Source organism: Zeugodacus cucurbitae, chromosome 3, assembly GCF_028554725.1.
Source record: "Zeugodacus cucurbitae isolate PBARC_wt_2022May chromosome 3, idZeuCucr1.2, whole genome shotgun sequence".
NCBI lineage: Eukaryota > Metazoa > Arthropoda > Insecta > Diptera > Tephritidae > Zeugodacus > Zeugodacus cucurbitae.
The window spans coordinates 38,298,374-38,315,059 of NC_071668.1; the positions used below are offsets into that span (position 1 = coordinate 38,298,374).

The following is a 16,686-nucleotide window of genomic DNA, read 5'->3' on the forward strand; positions in this document are numbered from 1 at the left end:
GCACTAGGGCGTCGTACTCTGAGCGTTCCCAACGCATTCATAATCAGAGAACAAGACATCGGACACCAAAAAATAGAGGTCGTAATCAAGCTTTAGCTCATTGCAAATAATATACACTACTGGAAAAAATTAAGGGGAAAAAAAAAAATTCCAAATGTTTGGGCAAATTTCAACATTTCGAAAGAAATGGTCGTACAAGAAATCGATAAAGATGGAAATTATAGCTCCTAGTGTCTAGTTTTTGGATTAAAACTTTAAAATTTTTTAACCTCTGCGGTTTTTGAGTAATCGTAGAAAAATCTGCTACAAAAAAATTTTCAAAATTTTTTTAGTTTTTTTTTTTGGTCTACGGGCGTGGAAAAAATCTTTTTAGCTTAACCACTATAAGGATCGGATACTTTTGCCAGATACCAAGAGACGAACCAATACAATCGTTTCCTTAACTTGTTTTTTTTTTTTTGTTTTAAATTTAAACATTTTCTGGAGCAAAAATGTGGAAAAAGCTAGGAAAAACGATTTTTTTCTCATTTTTAAAAATTATGAGCTTTTCAGAGCAAAAAACGTGATCCTTTAATTTTTTCAAAAATTCGATCGAATGAAACAAAAAACGTCTGGCTGGATTAATTTAATTTTGTGTACGGTTTTTGTGGACATATTAAACTGTAAAAGGCACACTTAACATTATTGGTTTCCTCAATATTTTCGATCTAGCGCTCGATTTTCCAAAAAACCACCAAAAGCACTTTTTTGTTGCATTTTCAAATTCATGTGACAATAAGAAATTTTTCTTTCGGAAAAGCAATGGCTAGTCGTTAATGAGAACACATTCAAGTTCTTGAAACCTACCTTTAACTTTCTGTGCGATCATTGTTTGCTGAGATATCGATAATCAAAGACAAAAGGATCCTTTTCTATTTGAAGACCGATATCTCGGCGAGAAGTGGACGTATCGAGGTCTTCAAAAAACGAAATTAAATCTAAATGAGCAAAGTATCTGATCCTATAAAACTAAAAAAAAAATTTATTGTTGCTGGTTTACGATTACTCAAAAAACGCAGAGGTTAAATATTTTTAAAGTCCTAATCAAAAAAACTTGACACTAGAAGCTATAATTTCCTTCTTTATCGATTTCTTGTACGACAATTTTTTTCGAACGGACTGACTGTTGAAATTTGCCCAAAAATTTGTATATAAAAAAAAAATTGAGTGTATAATTTCATGTTCGAATTTTCATTTTGCTTTTTTAAAATGAACCCACGCAAAAAACGGCAAAGTACATACATACAATGTATGGGAGGGTGTATATAAGTATGTAAAACTTATAACTTTTGAAATGTTTGTTTAAACACGTGCGAAGCCGGAGTGGTCTGTAGTAGCAATTATAGAAATGATGTACTGACAGTATAGCGGTAAGATGTACTTGCCACAATGCTTGACCCATATCATAGTATATCGTAATAGAAAATTATAGCGAATACTTACCATCAGGTCATCAGCTCTATCTGTAACCGCAAAACATTTAATGAATCATGCAAAATCAGCCAAAATTAATATTTCTAATATATTTTAGGTCTTATATGGACTAAAATATTTTCATACTTAGTTATACTTAGCTAAATACTAAATTCCACTTATTACTTTCTGTTAGGTTAAGTCTTTATTTTCATACAGCCTTTTGAAGTTTACTATTTGCGCATTGCAATTTATATCAAACAATATATATATATTTATTGCCAATATTCTGTATTGAGTATCAATCAATAGAATATGTCGCCTATCAATTTATGATGTAAATCATATTCCATAGAAATCCCATAGAGGTCTACACAGACAGGTTACACCAGTTAGTTCCAAAAAAAAGAATACCTCTGAGGCTTAATTAAATCTGTCTTGGATTCCATAACAACTCTGAATATGACGGAATCATGACGTATAGAGAACAATTCTCTCTGGTTATGTGGGGAGATTTTAAATATACCGCTACTCAAATAAGTGCTCACATTTTTAACAACTGTATTAACTTTTGATTTACCTTCAAAATTCGCGAGTACAAGAAAGTAGGTATAGTACAATAAAAATGTAAGTTCTTTCTAACGGTATCAATCTTTATTTTTCTGTCTAGTAGTTAGTTTAAACTAAATATTAATAAAGAACACTTACATCTCATGTGAACAGTTGCTCGTGCTCAGTCTATTTTGAGCACTTTGCTAGTGTTTTCCACAATCATCATGTTCCATTTTATATCGATTAGTAATGTAAAATCTCTTGGAAATCTGTGAACGGAAAAACAGTACAACACTTTTTAGAATTCCGATTGCCGTTGGCAACGCAATTCACTTAGTAACGGATTGCTACTTGTAATGCCTTACATTCCCCTGTAGTTCGACTATGCGCATTGAAATATATCAAAATATTATCACTTAACTATATTGCCAAGGTCTAAACCGATTGCATTACTATTACTACGTTTATGCTTCATTTCTACTCGGTTATATTATACACGGCTAAGTTCAACCCACATACCTATACAATTTTTCACCACGAGATGATCTACTCGGATAGAATATACACATTTTCTTTACGTATGTAGACGAGTTAACTCGGATGCATAAACGGATTTAGAGTTAAGTTGAACGTCAAATCATGAAATGAAAACCCCTACCCCACTTACTACCGCATTTTTGCGGCAAACGCCTGGTACTGTGTAGTACTACAGTAACCGGTTATTGGTTACTTTTTGGCAGCGTTTTTTTTTTTGCGGCCCACCCGTGGCACTGTGGATAGTCGGATGGTGTAGCGAAAACCGGTTTTTGCAAAAACGTAGAAAAACCGGGTCGGTCATTGGTCAGTTTTGCTCGTGCATTTCTGCCCGAACACTTCTCAACCGATTTATGCCGCACACCCCTTATATCTGGAAAATACGGACATATTTATAATACGTGGTAGCCCTCAATTGAATTCAATTCAGAATTTACCTCGAGTAGAGTATTTGCCGTTTATGCTTATAGGCTTTACCCATGTAGAATATAACCGAGTAAAAATGAAGCATAAACGTAGTATATATTGGGGCTAGAGGAAAGTCTATATGAACGAAATTTTATCATAACATATTGCAGAAATATAAGTGTTTCCAAAAATTCATTGTTTTCCACAAAATTGCTAAAGAATTATAATACTATTCATTATCTTATTAACATACAGTATACAAAATCCGTATTCGTACACCCTTTTTTTCAGCGAAAATAGACATTTTCAAACCAATTTTTAAAACAAAAATTAGATTTGGATGAAAAATGACTGCATAATGTATTAATTTTTATGTAAAAGTTAATAATATTTCCACAAAAACTAAAAAATATAGCATAAACCCACGCAAAATCCGTATTCGTACACCCATAACTTATACCTGTAATCAATATCATAAATTAAAATTAGTACTTAGTGAGATATAATTTTTGTTTAATAACTTCGTACAATCGCCTTTGTATTGATTTCCACAACTTTCTCGTAAGGTTTGGGGGTAACTTCTGGCACTTCCTTTAGAAAGTTGTTCCCGTCCCTAATATTGTTAATTTTCAACCCATTTTTAACGATAGACCATAAATTTTCAATTGGGTTTATATCTGGGCTTTGTTTTGACAAAGCAAATTGTTATATGTTTTTCTACCAATTTAAAATTTCTTGAACTAATACCTATGTATATAAACTCAAACGATACGACAACTAGGTATAAATTTCAACCCATGGAACGATATTTAATATATCAGTGGTATAGGCGCTAAATGATAGATTTAATTAATGTAAAAAAACACTATGGATTTCATAAATATGTCTAAAAAACGTATTGATATTTTCGGTGAAAACCCATTCTAAATGTTACGAGGGCTGCTATATATATTTCTGGCCTAGGCAACACTAAGTGTTGCCAGGTGCAATCTGACATTTCCATTGGAAAGTTTTACATTTTTTAGCATAACATCACACAGAACGTTTAGTCATTTAATCGTGAATTGTTTTATTTATAGGGAATTAAAAAATTAATCTCGGCCAAAAAATGGAATTAACTCGTGAACATTTTCGTGCGATCATTTTTCACAACTTTCGACGTGGATTATCGCGACAAGAGTGCATCGATGAACTAAAATCTTTGTATGGCTATGAATAGCACTGTGAAAAACTGGTACAACGAATTCAATCGTGGCCGACGCTCGCTCAAAGACGAATTCCGTGAAGGTCGTCCAAAAACAGCCGTTGTGCCAGAAAACATCGATGCCGTACTTGAACTGATAATGCAAGACCGTCATGTAACATACCTTCAGATAGAGCATGCCTATGCATTTCTCCCACCAGCATACATTCGATATTGCATGAACACCTAGCCGTAAAAAAGGTTTGTTCTCGATGGATCCCGCACAATTTGACAATCGCTCAAAAAAAGGCTCGTGTGGATTGGTGTAAAGAAATGCTGAAAAAATACGATCGCGGTGCTTCAAAAGACGTTTATAAGATCGTCACAGGTGACGAATCATGGATCTATGCGTATGAGCCCGAAACAATACAGCAATCGACCATGTGGGTCTTCCAAGACGAGCCAAATCCAACGAAAGTTGTTCGTGGAAGAAGCACTTCGAAGCAAATGGTCGCCTGTTTCTTCGGCAAAATTGGTCATATGGCGACTGTTCCGCTTGAGCAACGTAAGACGGTCAATTATGAGTGGTACACCACCATTTGTTTGCCTGAAGTCTTCTGAGAAATTCGAAAAACGAACAAGAGAAGACGAATCATTGTGCTCCATGACAATGCGAGCTCTCACACATCGGCTCAAACCAGCGCCTTTTTGAACGGCCAAAACGTCGAATTGATGGGTCATCCGCCTGACTTGGCACCCAATGACTTCTTTTTATTCCCACACATCAAGAAAATAACGCGTGGTCAACGATTTTCGTCGCCAGAAGATGCTGTTGAAGCATTCAAAAACTATGTTTTGGAGGTGTCTCAATCGGAGTGGAAAAAGTGCTTCGAAAATTGGTTTGAGCGCATGCAAAAGTATATAAATCTTGAAAAACAATAAAACCATTTTCTTTGATAAATATTCCTATTTTCATTATTAGGCCAGAAATATATATAGCATCCCTCTTATTATGGTCCGATTTCGTATATTTTAGACTGAGAAGGCAATTGAAAAGTAAAGTCCTCTCTCGACGAACCAACCCTAAAACCCTACAAGTTGCTCATTATTCTCGTTCTGTTTTATGGTGCAGTAGCACGGACGATGTCAACACCCAATGAGAAGACACTAGCGAGTTTATGAGAGAAAGGTTTTGCGGAAGAATTATGATCCTTTAAACATTGGTACGGAGACGATGAAACGATTAGCTGTATGAGTTATACGACGACATTGACATAGTTCGGCCAGCGGCTACGTTGGCTAGGTTAATTTGTCCGAATGGATGAAAGCACTCCAGCTTTGAAACACCGCTGGTGGAAGCAAAGGAAGAAGTCTACAACTCCGTTGTAAAAATCAAGTGGAGAGATTTGAATGGCGCGAATCACTAGACAATTCAGATTTCAATCATAATAATAGTTTTGTTCACATAACGGTTGTCTGTAACACCCAAAACTAAACGAGTTAGATATAGGATTATATATACCAAAGTGATCAGGGTGAAGAGTGGAGTTCAAATCCGTCCGTCTGTGCAAGCTGTAACTTGAGAAAAAGTTAAGATATCTTGGCACAAGTGTTTCTTGAAAACATAGGAAGATGGACAAAATCGGATCACTGCCACGCCCACAAAATGGCGAAAACCGAAAACACATAATGTGCCCTAAATAAAGCTATGACCCGGATTTTATCCGGTCAAGGGCTGCACTTTCGACGATCTTACCATGTTAGGATCGGTAAGTTTTAAATCTAGTTGTACGTCATTGGAGTAACGCCTTGCAGCATGGTTGCTCCACATCCTCTTGCTCTGGGCAGGCATCGAGTCCTCAAGGCAACTCCTGATCCCTCGCACAGTTTGTTCCGTGTATCAGACCGTAATACGTCGGAACGTGACCTCAGTCAGATGCAATTCCTGCACTGGCTGGTGTCATTTTCCGACGTTTTTCGACCTGCCCACCACACGTGAGTGGAGTGTATCGTACGTTGCCACATGCTGTAATAGGAGTCCGCAACCAACAACATGGGAGTCGTCAACCAACACCGAAGTGCGACACACCACGACACACCCGACTTTTACAATTTAACTGCAACGAACTCCAGAGCAAGATCGAGGAGATAGATGATTTTATGAGTCGGGAAGGCGTCATGGTTAGCTTTATTAACGTTAAAGCAGAAATAAAGTCTGGAGGTTTTTCAATCGAGATAATTATGGGCAGATGATCTAATTCAAAAGTTAGCATAGGTCGCCAGGTTATGCAGTTTATCAGACCACCGCTAGAAATAGTGATGTCTGGCGAGCTGCTGCAAGTGCTCATAATTCTGGTGGGGGCTTCGTCATTAATTGTAGAATGTTGAATTGTCTATCTGTTCTGCCAGCTCTATCCCTCTATCTATAAACAAGTTCTGTTTTATTTTTTTTTTTTTGTCAAACTGTCACAGAGAAAACAGCTGTTTCGAATTGAAATTCTAAATCAAATTAAATCGTACGATTTGCAGAACACCTAAAATAATATCGTAATATTGTGCATCATTTTGGCTGTGAGCTTGTATTTCGGTATACGAACATGTTTTTACTTAACGCTTGTAAAAAATAAAAAAAAATTTGCGTTTTTTTAAGCTTTTAATTTCGAAATATAACCATGATTTTTTACTAAGCGATTTTTTTCGATGCTGCATCATTTTGCTGAGCCACTGTAAGTCACAAGTTCGTTTTAAATTACGAAGGACTATAAAGTACTGTCAATTGTGCAACACATTCTAAGAAATAAACAAAAACGAAATATGAATAGAGTTTCTTGACGCTAAGAAAATTTAATAATATCTGTTTTCTGTTGTTCTTGGTTGGTTTTTGCATTTTTTGCATCAATTCCCTTTACTATATGTAAACATAATTGATTAAAAACCAAACTGAAGTGAAAAACAATAAATTATTACACTAGTTATCGTTTGCGCGGAAAGACAGATAGAGAATTATACATGCAACACGTTGAGTGTCACTAACATGCACAAACAAGGAGCGCAAAAAGAGCACCATAATATATACATAAGGTAATGAAAAATTCGGTTTACTATTTTAGAAATTTTTTAAATATTTTTAATTTTATGTTCACGTATTAATTCCGTCCAACCTGCAATATACAGCTTAACAAAACTGTTTAAGTATGATGTCAAATCCCCTGAAATATAGGACAATTAATCAATAATTTGTTGTGGATCATAACGACATTACATTAAAACAAAAATTACCTTTATTATTTCACCGCTGGTACACCCAATTCAGAATTAGTCCATGCAGAAGTACTGGGATATGGAAATTCACCCTAAAAAATATACGATTTTTGAAAATTTGTATGAAATCTACTTTATAAATTAAAAACTCAGAATCCAAAATGTCTCTTCATATATGCAATTTGTATATCTATACTACTATTATAAAAAGGAAGGATTTATATATATGTTTGTAATGAAGAAACTCAAAAACTACTGTTCCGATTTCAAAAATTCTTTCACCATTGGATAACTACATTCACCCCGAGTAATATAGGTTATATTTTTTGCAAGGATCTTAACTTTCTGGAAATAGTTTCCAGGTGAGGGTATCAAAAAAACTCCGTGATGTAGAATCTTAATCTGAAACTGAAAATCGTCTTGCAAGTCATTCTCTTCGCATCGCAATCACGTGCCAGAGAGTCGAGTAACGAGTTATCACAGCTGCTTGTTGAACAAAATTTCAAAACCTCTCAAGTACGCACTTGCAACGGCTTGAAGAACAAAATATTATAAATATACAAGCTCGCACTAGGGCGTCGAACTCTGAGCGTTCCCAACGCATTCATAATCAGAGAACAAGACATCGGACACCAAAAAATAGAGGTCGTAATCAAGCTTTAGCTCATTGCAAATAATATACACTACTGGAAAAAATTAAAGGTTAAAAAAAAAATTCCAAATGTTTGGGCAAATTTCAACATTTCGAAAGAAATGGTCGTACAAGAAATCGATAAAGATGGAAATTATAGCTCCTAGTGTCTAGTTTTTGGATTAGAACTTTAAAATTTTTTAACCTCTGCGGTTTTTGAGTAATCGTAGAAAAATCTGCTACAAAAAAATTTTCAAAATTTTTTTAGTTTTTTTTTGGTCTACGGGCGTGGAAAAAATCTTTTTAGCTTAACCACTATAAGGATCGGATACTTTTGCCAGATACCAAGAGACGAACCAATACAATCGTTTCCTTAACTTGTTTTTTTTTGTTTTAAATTTAAACTTTTTCTGGAGCAAAAATGTGGAAAAAGCTAGGAAAAACGATTTTTTTCTCATTTTTTAAAATTATGAGCTTTTCAGAGCAAAAAACGTGATCCTTTAATTTTTTCAAAAATTCGATCGAGTGAAACAAAAAACGGCTGGCTGAATTAATTTAATTTTGTGTACGGTTTTTGTGGACATATTAAACTGTAAAAGGCACACTTAACATTATTGGTTTCCTCAATATTTTCGATCTAGCGCTCGATTTTCCAAAAAACCACCAAAAGCACTTTTTTGTTGCATTTTTAAAATTCATGTGACAATAAGAATTTTTTTTTTTCGGAAAAGCAATGGCTAGTCGTTAATGAGAACACATTCAAGTTCTTGAAACCTACCTTTAACTTTCTGTGCGATCATTGTTTGCTGAGATATCGATAATCAAAGACAAAAGGATCCTTTTCCATTTGAAGACCGATATCTCGGCGAGAAGTGGACGTATCGAGGTCTTCAAAAAACCAAATTAAAGCTAAATGAGCAAAGTATCTGATCCTATAAAACTAAAAAAAAATTTATTGTTGCTGGTTTACGATTACTCAAAAAACGCAGAGGTTAAATATTTTTAAAGTCCTAATCAAAAAACTTGACACTAGGAGCTATAATTTCCTTCTTTATCGATTTCTTGTACGAAATTTTTTTTCGAACGGACTGACTGTTGAAATTTGCCCAAAAATTTGTATATAAAAAAAAATTGAGTGTATAATTTCATGTTCGAATTTTCATTTTGCTTTTTTAAAATGAACCCACGCAAAAAACGGCAAAGTACATACATACAATGTATGGGAGGGTGTATATAAGTATGTAAAACTTATAACTTTTGAAATGTTTGTTTAAACACGTGCGAAGCCGGAGTGGTCTGTAGTAGCAATTATAGAAATGATGTACTGACAGTATAGCGGTAAGATGTACTTGCCACAATGCTTGACCCATATCATAGTATATCGTAATAGAAAATTATAGCGAATACTTACCATCAGGTCATCAGCTCTATCTGTAACCGCAAAACATTTAATGAATCATGCAAAATCAGCCAAAATTAATATTTCTAATATATTTTAGGTCTTATATGGACTAAAATATTTTCATACTTAGTTATACTTAGCTAAATACTAAATTCCACTTATTACTTTCTGTTAGGTTAAGTCTTTATTTTCATACAGCCTTTTGAAGTTTACTATTTGCGCATTGCAATTTATATCAAACAATATATATATATTTATTGCCAATATTCTGTATTGAGTATCAATCAATAGAATATGTCGCCTATCAATTTATGATCTAAATCATATTCCATAGAAATCCCATAGAGGTCTACACAGACAGGTTACACCAGTTAGTTCCAAAAAAAAGAATACCTCTGAGGCTTAATTAAATCTGTCTTGGATTCCATAACAACTCTGAATATGACGGAATCATGACGTATAGAGAACAATTCTCTCTGGTTATGTGGGGAGATTTTAAATATACCGCTACTCAAATAAGTGCTCACATTTTTAACAACTGTATTAACTTTTGATTTACCTTCAAAATTCGCGAGTACAAGAAAGTAGGTATAGTACAATAAAAATGTAAGTTCTTTCTAACGGTATCAATCTTTAGTTTTCTGTCTAGTAGTTAGTTTAAACTAAATATTAATAAAGAACACTTACATCTCATGTGAACAGTTGCTCGTGCTCAGTCTATTTTGAGCACTTTGCTAGTGTTTTCCACAATCATCATGTTCCATTTTATATCGATTAGTAATGTAAAATCTCTTGGAAATCTGTGAACGGAAAAACAGTACAACACTTTTTAGAATTCCGATTGCCGTTGGCAACGCAATTCACTTAGTAACGGATTGCTACTTGTAATGCCTTACATTCCCCCGTAGTTAGACTATGCGCATTGAAATATATCAAAATATTATCACTTAACTATATTGCCAAGGTCTAAACCGATTGCATTACTATTACTACGTTTATGCTTCATTTCTACTCGGTTATATTATACACGGCTAAGTTCAACCCACATACCTATACAATTTTTCACCACGAGATGATCTACTCGGATAGAATATACACATTTTCTTTACGTATGTAGACGAGTTAACTCGGATGCATAAACGGATTTAGAGTTAAGTTGAACGTCAAATCATGAAATGAAAACCCCTACCCCACTTACTACCGCATTTTTGCGGCAAACGCCTGGTACTGTGTAGTACTACAGTAACTGGTTATTGGTTACTTTTTGGCAGCGTTTTTTTTTTTTTTGCGGCCCATCCGTGGCACTGTGGATAGTCGGATGGTGTAGCGAAAACCGGTTTTTGCAAAAAACATCGACGAGTGGGTAGTCGGTTTTCGTAGAAAAACCGGGTCGGTCATTGGTCAGTTTTGCTCGTGCATTTCTGCCCGAACACTTCTCAACCGATTTATGCCGCACACCCCTTATATCTGGAAAATACGGACATATTTATAATACGTGGTAGCCCTCAATTGAATTCAATTCAGAATTTACCTCGAGTAGAGTATTTGCCGTTTATGCTTATAGGCTTTACCCATGTAGAATATAACCGAGTAAAAATGAAGCATAAACGTAGTATATATTGGGGCTAGAGGAAAGTCTATATGAACGAAAACATATTGCAGAAATATAAGTGTTTCCAAAAATTCATTGTTTTCCACAAAATTGCTAAAGAATTATTAACATACAGTATACAAAATCCGTATTCGTACACCCTTTTTTTCAGCGAAAATAGACATTTTCAAACCAATTTTTAAAACAAAAACTAGATTTGGATGAAAAATGACTGCATAATGTATTAATTTTTATGTAAAAGTTAATAATATTTCCACAAAAACTAAAAAATATAGCATAAACCCACGCAAAATCCGTATTCGTACACCCATAACTTATACCTGTAATCAATATCATAAATTAAAATTAGTACTTAGTGAGATATAATTTTTGTTTAATAACTTCGTACAATCGCCTTTGCATTGATTTCCACAACTTTCTCGTAAGGTTTGGGGGTAACTTCTGGCACTTCCTTTAGAAAGTTGTTCCCGTCCCTAATATTGTTAATTTTCAACCCATTTTTAACGATAGACCATAAATTTTCAATTGGGTTTATATCTGGGCTTTGCTTTGAGAAAGCAAATTGTTATATGTTTTTCTACCAATTTAAAATTTCTTGAACTAATACCTATGTATATAAACTCAAACGATACGACAACTAGGTATAAATTTCAACCCATGGAACGATATTTAATATATCAGTGGTATATGCGCTAAATGATAGATTTAATTAATGTAAAAAAAAAAACACTATGGATTTCATAAATATATCTAAAAAACGTATTGATATTTTCGGTGAAAACCCATTCTAAATGTTACGAGGGCTGCTATATATATTTCTGGCCTAGGCAACACTAAGTGTTGCCAGGTGCAATCTGACATTTCCATTGGAAAGTTTTACATTTTTTAGCATAACATCACACAGAACGTTTAGTCATTTAATCGTGAATTGTTTTATTTACAGGGAATTAAAAAATTAATCTCGGCCAAAAAATGGAATTAACTCGTGAACATTTTCGTGCGATCATTTTTCACAACTTTCGACGTGGATTATCGCGACAAGAGTGCATCGATGAACTAAAATCTTTGTATGGCTATGAATAGCACTGTGAAAAACTGGTACATCGAATTCAATCGTGGCCGACGCTCGCTCAAAGACGAATTCCGTGAAGGTCGTCCAAAAACAGCCGTTGTGCCAGAAAACATCGATACCGTACGTGAACTGATAATGCAAGACCGTCATGTAACATACCTTCAGATAGAGCATGCCTATGCATTTCTCCCACCAGCATACATTCGATATTGCATGAACACCTAGCCGTAAAAAAGGTTTGTTCTCGATGGATCCCGCACAATTTGACAATCGCTCAAAAAAAGGCTCGTGTGGATTGGTGTAAAGAAATGCTGAAAAAATACGATCGCGGTGCTTCAAAAGACGTTTATAAGATCGTCACAGGTGACGAATCATGGATATATGCGTATGAGCCCGAAACAATACAGCAATCGACCATGTGGGTCTTCCAAGACGAGCCAAATCCAACGAAAGTTGTTCGTGGAAGAAGCACTTCGAAACTGGTCATATGGCGACTGTTCCGCTTGAGCAACGTAAGACGGTCAATTATGAGTGGTACACCACCATTTGTTTGCCTGAAGTCTTCTGAGAAATTCGAAAAACGAACAAGAGAAGACGAATCATTGTGCACCATGACAATGCGAGCTCTCACACATCGGCTCAAACCAGCGCCTTTTTGAACGGCCAAAACGTCGAATTGATGGGTCATCCGCCTGACTTGGCACCCAATGACTTCTTTTTATTCCCACACATCAAGAAAATAACGCGTGGTCAACGATTTTCGTCGCCAGAAGATGCTGTTGAAGCATTCAAAAACTATGTTTTGGAGGTGTCTCAATCGGAGTGGAAAAAGTGCTTCGAAAATTGGTTTGAGCGCATGCAAAAGTATATAAATCTTGAAAAACAATAAAACCATTTTCTTTGATAAATATTCCTATTTTCATTATTAGGCCAGAAATATATATAGCATCCCTCTTATTATGGTCCGATTTCGTATATTTTAGACTGAGAAGGCAATTGAAAAGTAGAGTCCTCTCTCGACGAACCAACCCTAAAACCCTACAAGTTGCTCATTATTCTCGTTCTGTTTTATGGAGCAGTAGCACGGACGATGTCAACACCCAATGAGAAGACACTAGCGAGTTTATGAGAGAAAGGTTTTGCGGAAGAATTATGATCCTTTAAACATTGGTACGGAGACGATGAAACGATTAGCTGTATGAGTTATACGACGACATTGACATAGTTCGGCCAGCGGCTACGTTGGCTAGGTTAATTTGTCCGAATGGATGAAAGCACTCCAGCTTTGAAACACCGCTGGTGGAAGCAAAGGAAGAAGTCTACAACTCCGTTGTAAAAATCAAGTGGAGAGATTTGAATGGCGCGAATCACTAGACAATTCAGATTTCAATCATAATAATAGTTTTGTTCACATAACGGTTGTCTGTAACACCTAAAACTAAACGAGTTAGATATAGGATTATATATACCAAAGTGATCAGGGTGAAGAGTGGAGTTCAAATCCGTCCGTCTGTGCAAGCTGTAACTTGAGAAAAAGTTAAGATATCTTGGTACAAGTGTTTCTTGGAAACATAGGAAGATGGACAAAATCGGATCACTGCCACGCCCACAAAATGGCGTAAACCGAAAACACATAATGTGCCCTAAATAAAGCTATGACCCGGATTTTATCCGGTCAAGGGCTGCACTTTCGACGATCTTACCATGTTAGGATCGGTAAGTTTTAAATCTAGTTGTACGTCATTGGAGTAACGCCTTGCAGCAGGGTTGCTCCACATCCTCTTGCTCTGGGCAGGCATCGAGTCCTCAAGGCAACTCCTGATCCCTCGCACAGTTTGTTCCGTGTATCAGACCGTAATACGTCGGAACGTGACCTCAGTCAGATGCAATTCCTGCACTGGCTGGTGTCATTTTCCGACGTTTTTCGACATGCGCACCACACGTGAGTGGAGTGTATCGTACGTTGCCACATGCTGTAATAGGAGTCCGCAACCAACAACATGGGAGTCGTCAAACAACACCGAAGTGCGACACACCACGACACACCCGACTTTTACAATTTAACTGCAACGAACTCCAGAGCAAGATCGAGGAGATAGATGATTTTATGAGTCGGGAAGGCGTCATGGTTAGCTTTATTAACGTTAAAGCAGAAATAAAGTCTGGAGGTTTTTCAATCGAGATAATTATGGGCAGATGATCTAATTCAAAAGTTAGCATAGGTCGCCAGGTTATGCAGTTTATCAGACCACCGCTAGAAATGGTGATGTCTGGCGAGCTGCTGCAAGTGCTCATAATTCTGGTGGGGGCTTCGTCATTAATTGTAGAATGTTGAATTGTCTATCTGTTCTGCCAGCTCTATCCCTCTATCTATAAACAAGTTCTGTTTTATTTTTTTTTTTTTGTCAAACTGTCACAGAGAAAACAGCTGTTTCGAATTGAAATTCTAAATCAAATTAAATCGTACGATTTGCAGAACACCTAAAATAATATCGTAATATTGTGCATCATTTTGGCTGTGAGCTTGTATTTCGGTATACGAACATGTTTTTACTTAACGCTTGTAAAAAATAAAAAAAATTTTGCGTTTTTTTAAGCTTTTAATTTCGAAATATAACCATGATTTTTTACTAAGCGATTTTTTTCGATGCTGCATCATTTTGCTGAGCCACTGTAAGTCACAAGTTCGTTTTAAATTACGAAGGACTATAAAGTACTGTCAATTGTGCAACACATTCTAAGAAATAAACAAAAACGAAATATGAATAGAGTTTCTTGACGCTAAGAAAATTTAATAATATCTGTTTTCTGTTGTTCTTGGTTGGTTTTTGCATTTTTTGCATCAATTCCCTTTAAATACATACTATATGTAAACATAATTGATTAAAAACCAAACTGATGTGAAAAACAATAAATTATTACACTAGTTATCGTTTGCGCGGAAAGACAGATAGAGAATTATACATGCAACACGTTGAGTGTCACTAACATGCACAAACAAGGAGCGCAAAAAGAGCACTATAATATATACATAAGGTAATGAAAAATTCGGTTTTCTATTTTAGAAATTATATATATTTTTAATTTTATGTTCACATATTAATTCCATCCAACCTGCAATATACAGCTTAACAAAACTGTTTAAGTATGATGTCAAATCCCCTGAAATATAGGACAATTAATCAATAATTTGTTGTGGATCATAACGACATTACATTAAAACAAAAATTACCTTTATTATTTCACCGCTGGTACACCCAATTCAGAATTAGTCCATGCAGAAGTACTGGGATATGGAAATTCACCCTAAAAAATATACGATTTTTGAAAATTTGTATGAAATCTACTTTATAAATTAAAAACTCAGAATCCAAAATGTCTCTTCATATATGCAATTTGTATATCTATACTACTATTATAAAAAGGAAGGATTTATATGTATGTTTGTAATGAAGAAACTCAAAAACTACTGTTCCGATTTCAAAAATTCTTTCACCATTGGATAACTACATTCACCCCGAGTAATATAGGTTATATTTTTTGCAAGGATCTTAACTTTCTGGAAATAGTTTCCAGGTGAGGGTATCAAAAAAAAATACGTGATGTAGAATCTTAATCTGAAACTGAAAATCGTCTTGCAAGTCATTCTCTTCGCATCGCAATCACGTGCCAGAGAGTCGAGTAACGTCTGATCACAGCTGCTTGTTGAACAAAATTTCAAAACCTCTCAAGTACGCACTTGCAACGGCTTGAAGAACAAAATATTATAAGTATACAAGCTCGCACTAGGGCGTCGTACTCTGAGCGTTCCCAACGCATTCATAATCAGAGAACAAGACATCGGACACCAAAAAATAGAGGTCGTAATCAAGCTTTAGCTCATTGCAAATAATATACACTACTGGAAAAAATTAAGGGAAAAAAAAATTCCAAATGTTTGGGCAAATTTCAACATTTCGAAAGAAATGGTCGTACAAGAAATCGATAAAGATGGAAATTATAGCTCCTAGTGTCTAGTTTTTGGATTAGAACTTTAAAATTTTTTAACCTCTGCGGTTTTTGAGTAATCGTAGAAAAATCTGCTACAAAAAAAATTTCAAAATTTTTTTAGTTTTTTTTTTGGTCTACGGGCGTGGAAAAAATCTTTTTAGCTTAACCACTATAAGGATCGGATACTTTTGCCAGATACCAAGAGACGAACCAATACAATCGTTTCCTTAACTTGTTTTTTTTGGTTTTAAATTTAAACTTTTTCTGGAGCAAAAATGTGGAAAAAGCTAGGAAAAACGATTTTTTTCTCATTTTTTAAAATTATGAGCTTTTCAGAGCAAAAAACGTGATCCTTTAATTTTTTCAAAAATTCGATCGAGTGAAACAAAAAACGGCTGGCTGAATTAATTTAATTTTGTGTACGGTTTTTGTGGACATATTAAACTGTAAAAGGCACACTTAACATTATTGGTTTCCTCAATATTTTCGATCTAGCGCTCGATTTTCCAAAAAAACACCAAAAGCACTTTTTTGTTGCATTTTTAAAATTCATGTGACAATAAGAATTTTTTTTTTTCGGAAAAGCAAT

At 35.1% G+C, this 16,686-nt stretch overlaps 1 long non-coding RNA gene across 1 annotated transcript; it reads right to left on the reverse strand.

The window, feature by feature from the left end:
* Nucleotides 1-7,084: 7,084 nt before the first annotated feature.
* Nucleotides 7,085-11,180, reverse strand: LOC128920204 (uncharacterized). The gene is made up of 3 exons (XR_008470323.1): nt 10,111-11,180; nt 7,409-7,482; nt 7,085-7,338 (listed from the first exon to the last, which is right to left on the reverse strand). It is a non-coding gene; the product is annotated as an uncharacterized LOC128920204 (long non-coding RNA).
* Between the last annotated feature and the right edge of the window lie 5,506 nt (nt 11,181-16,686).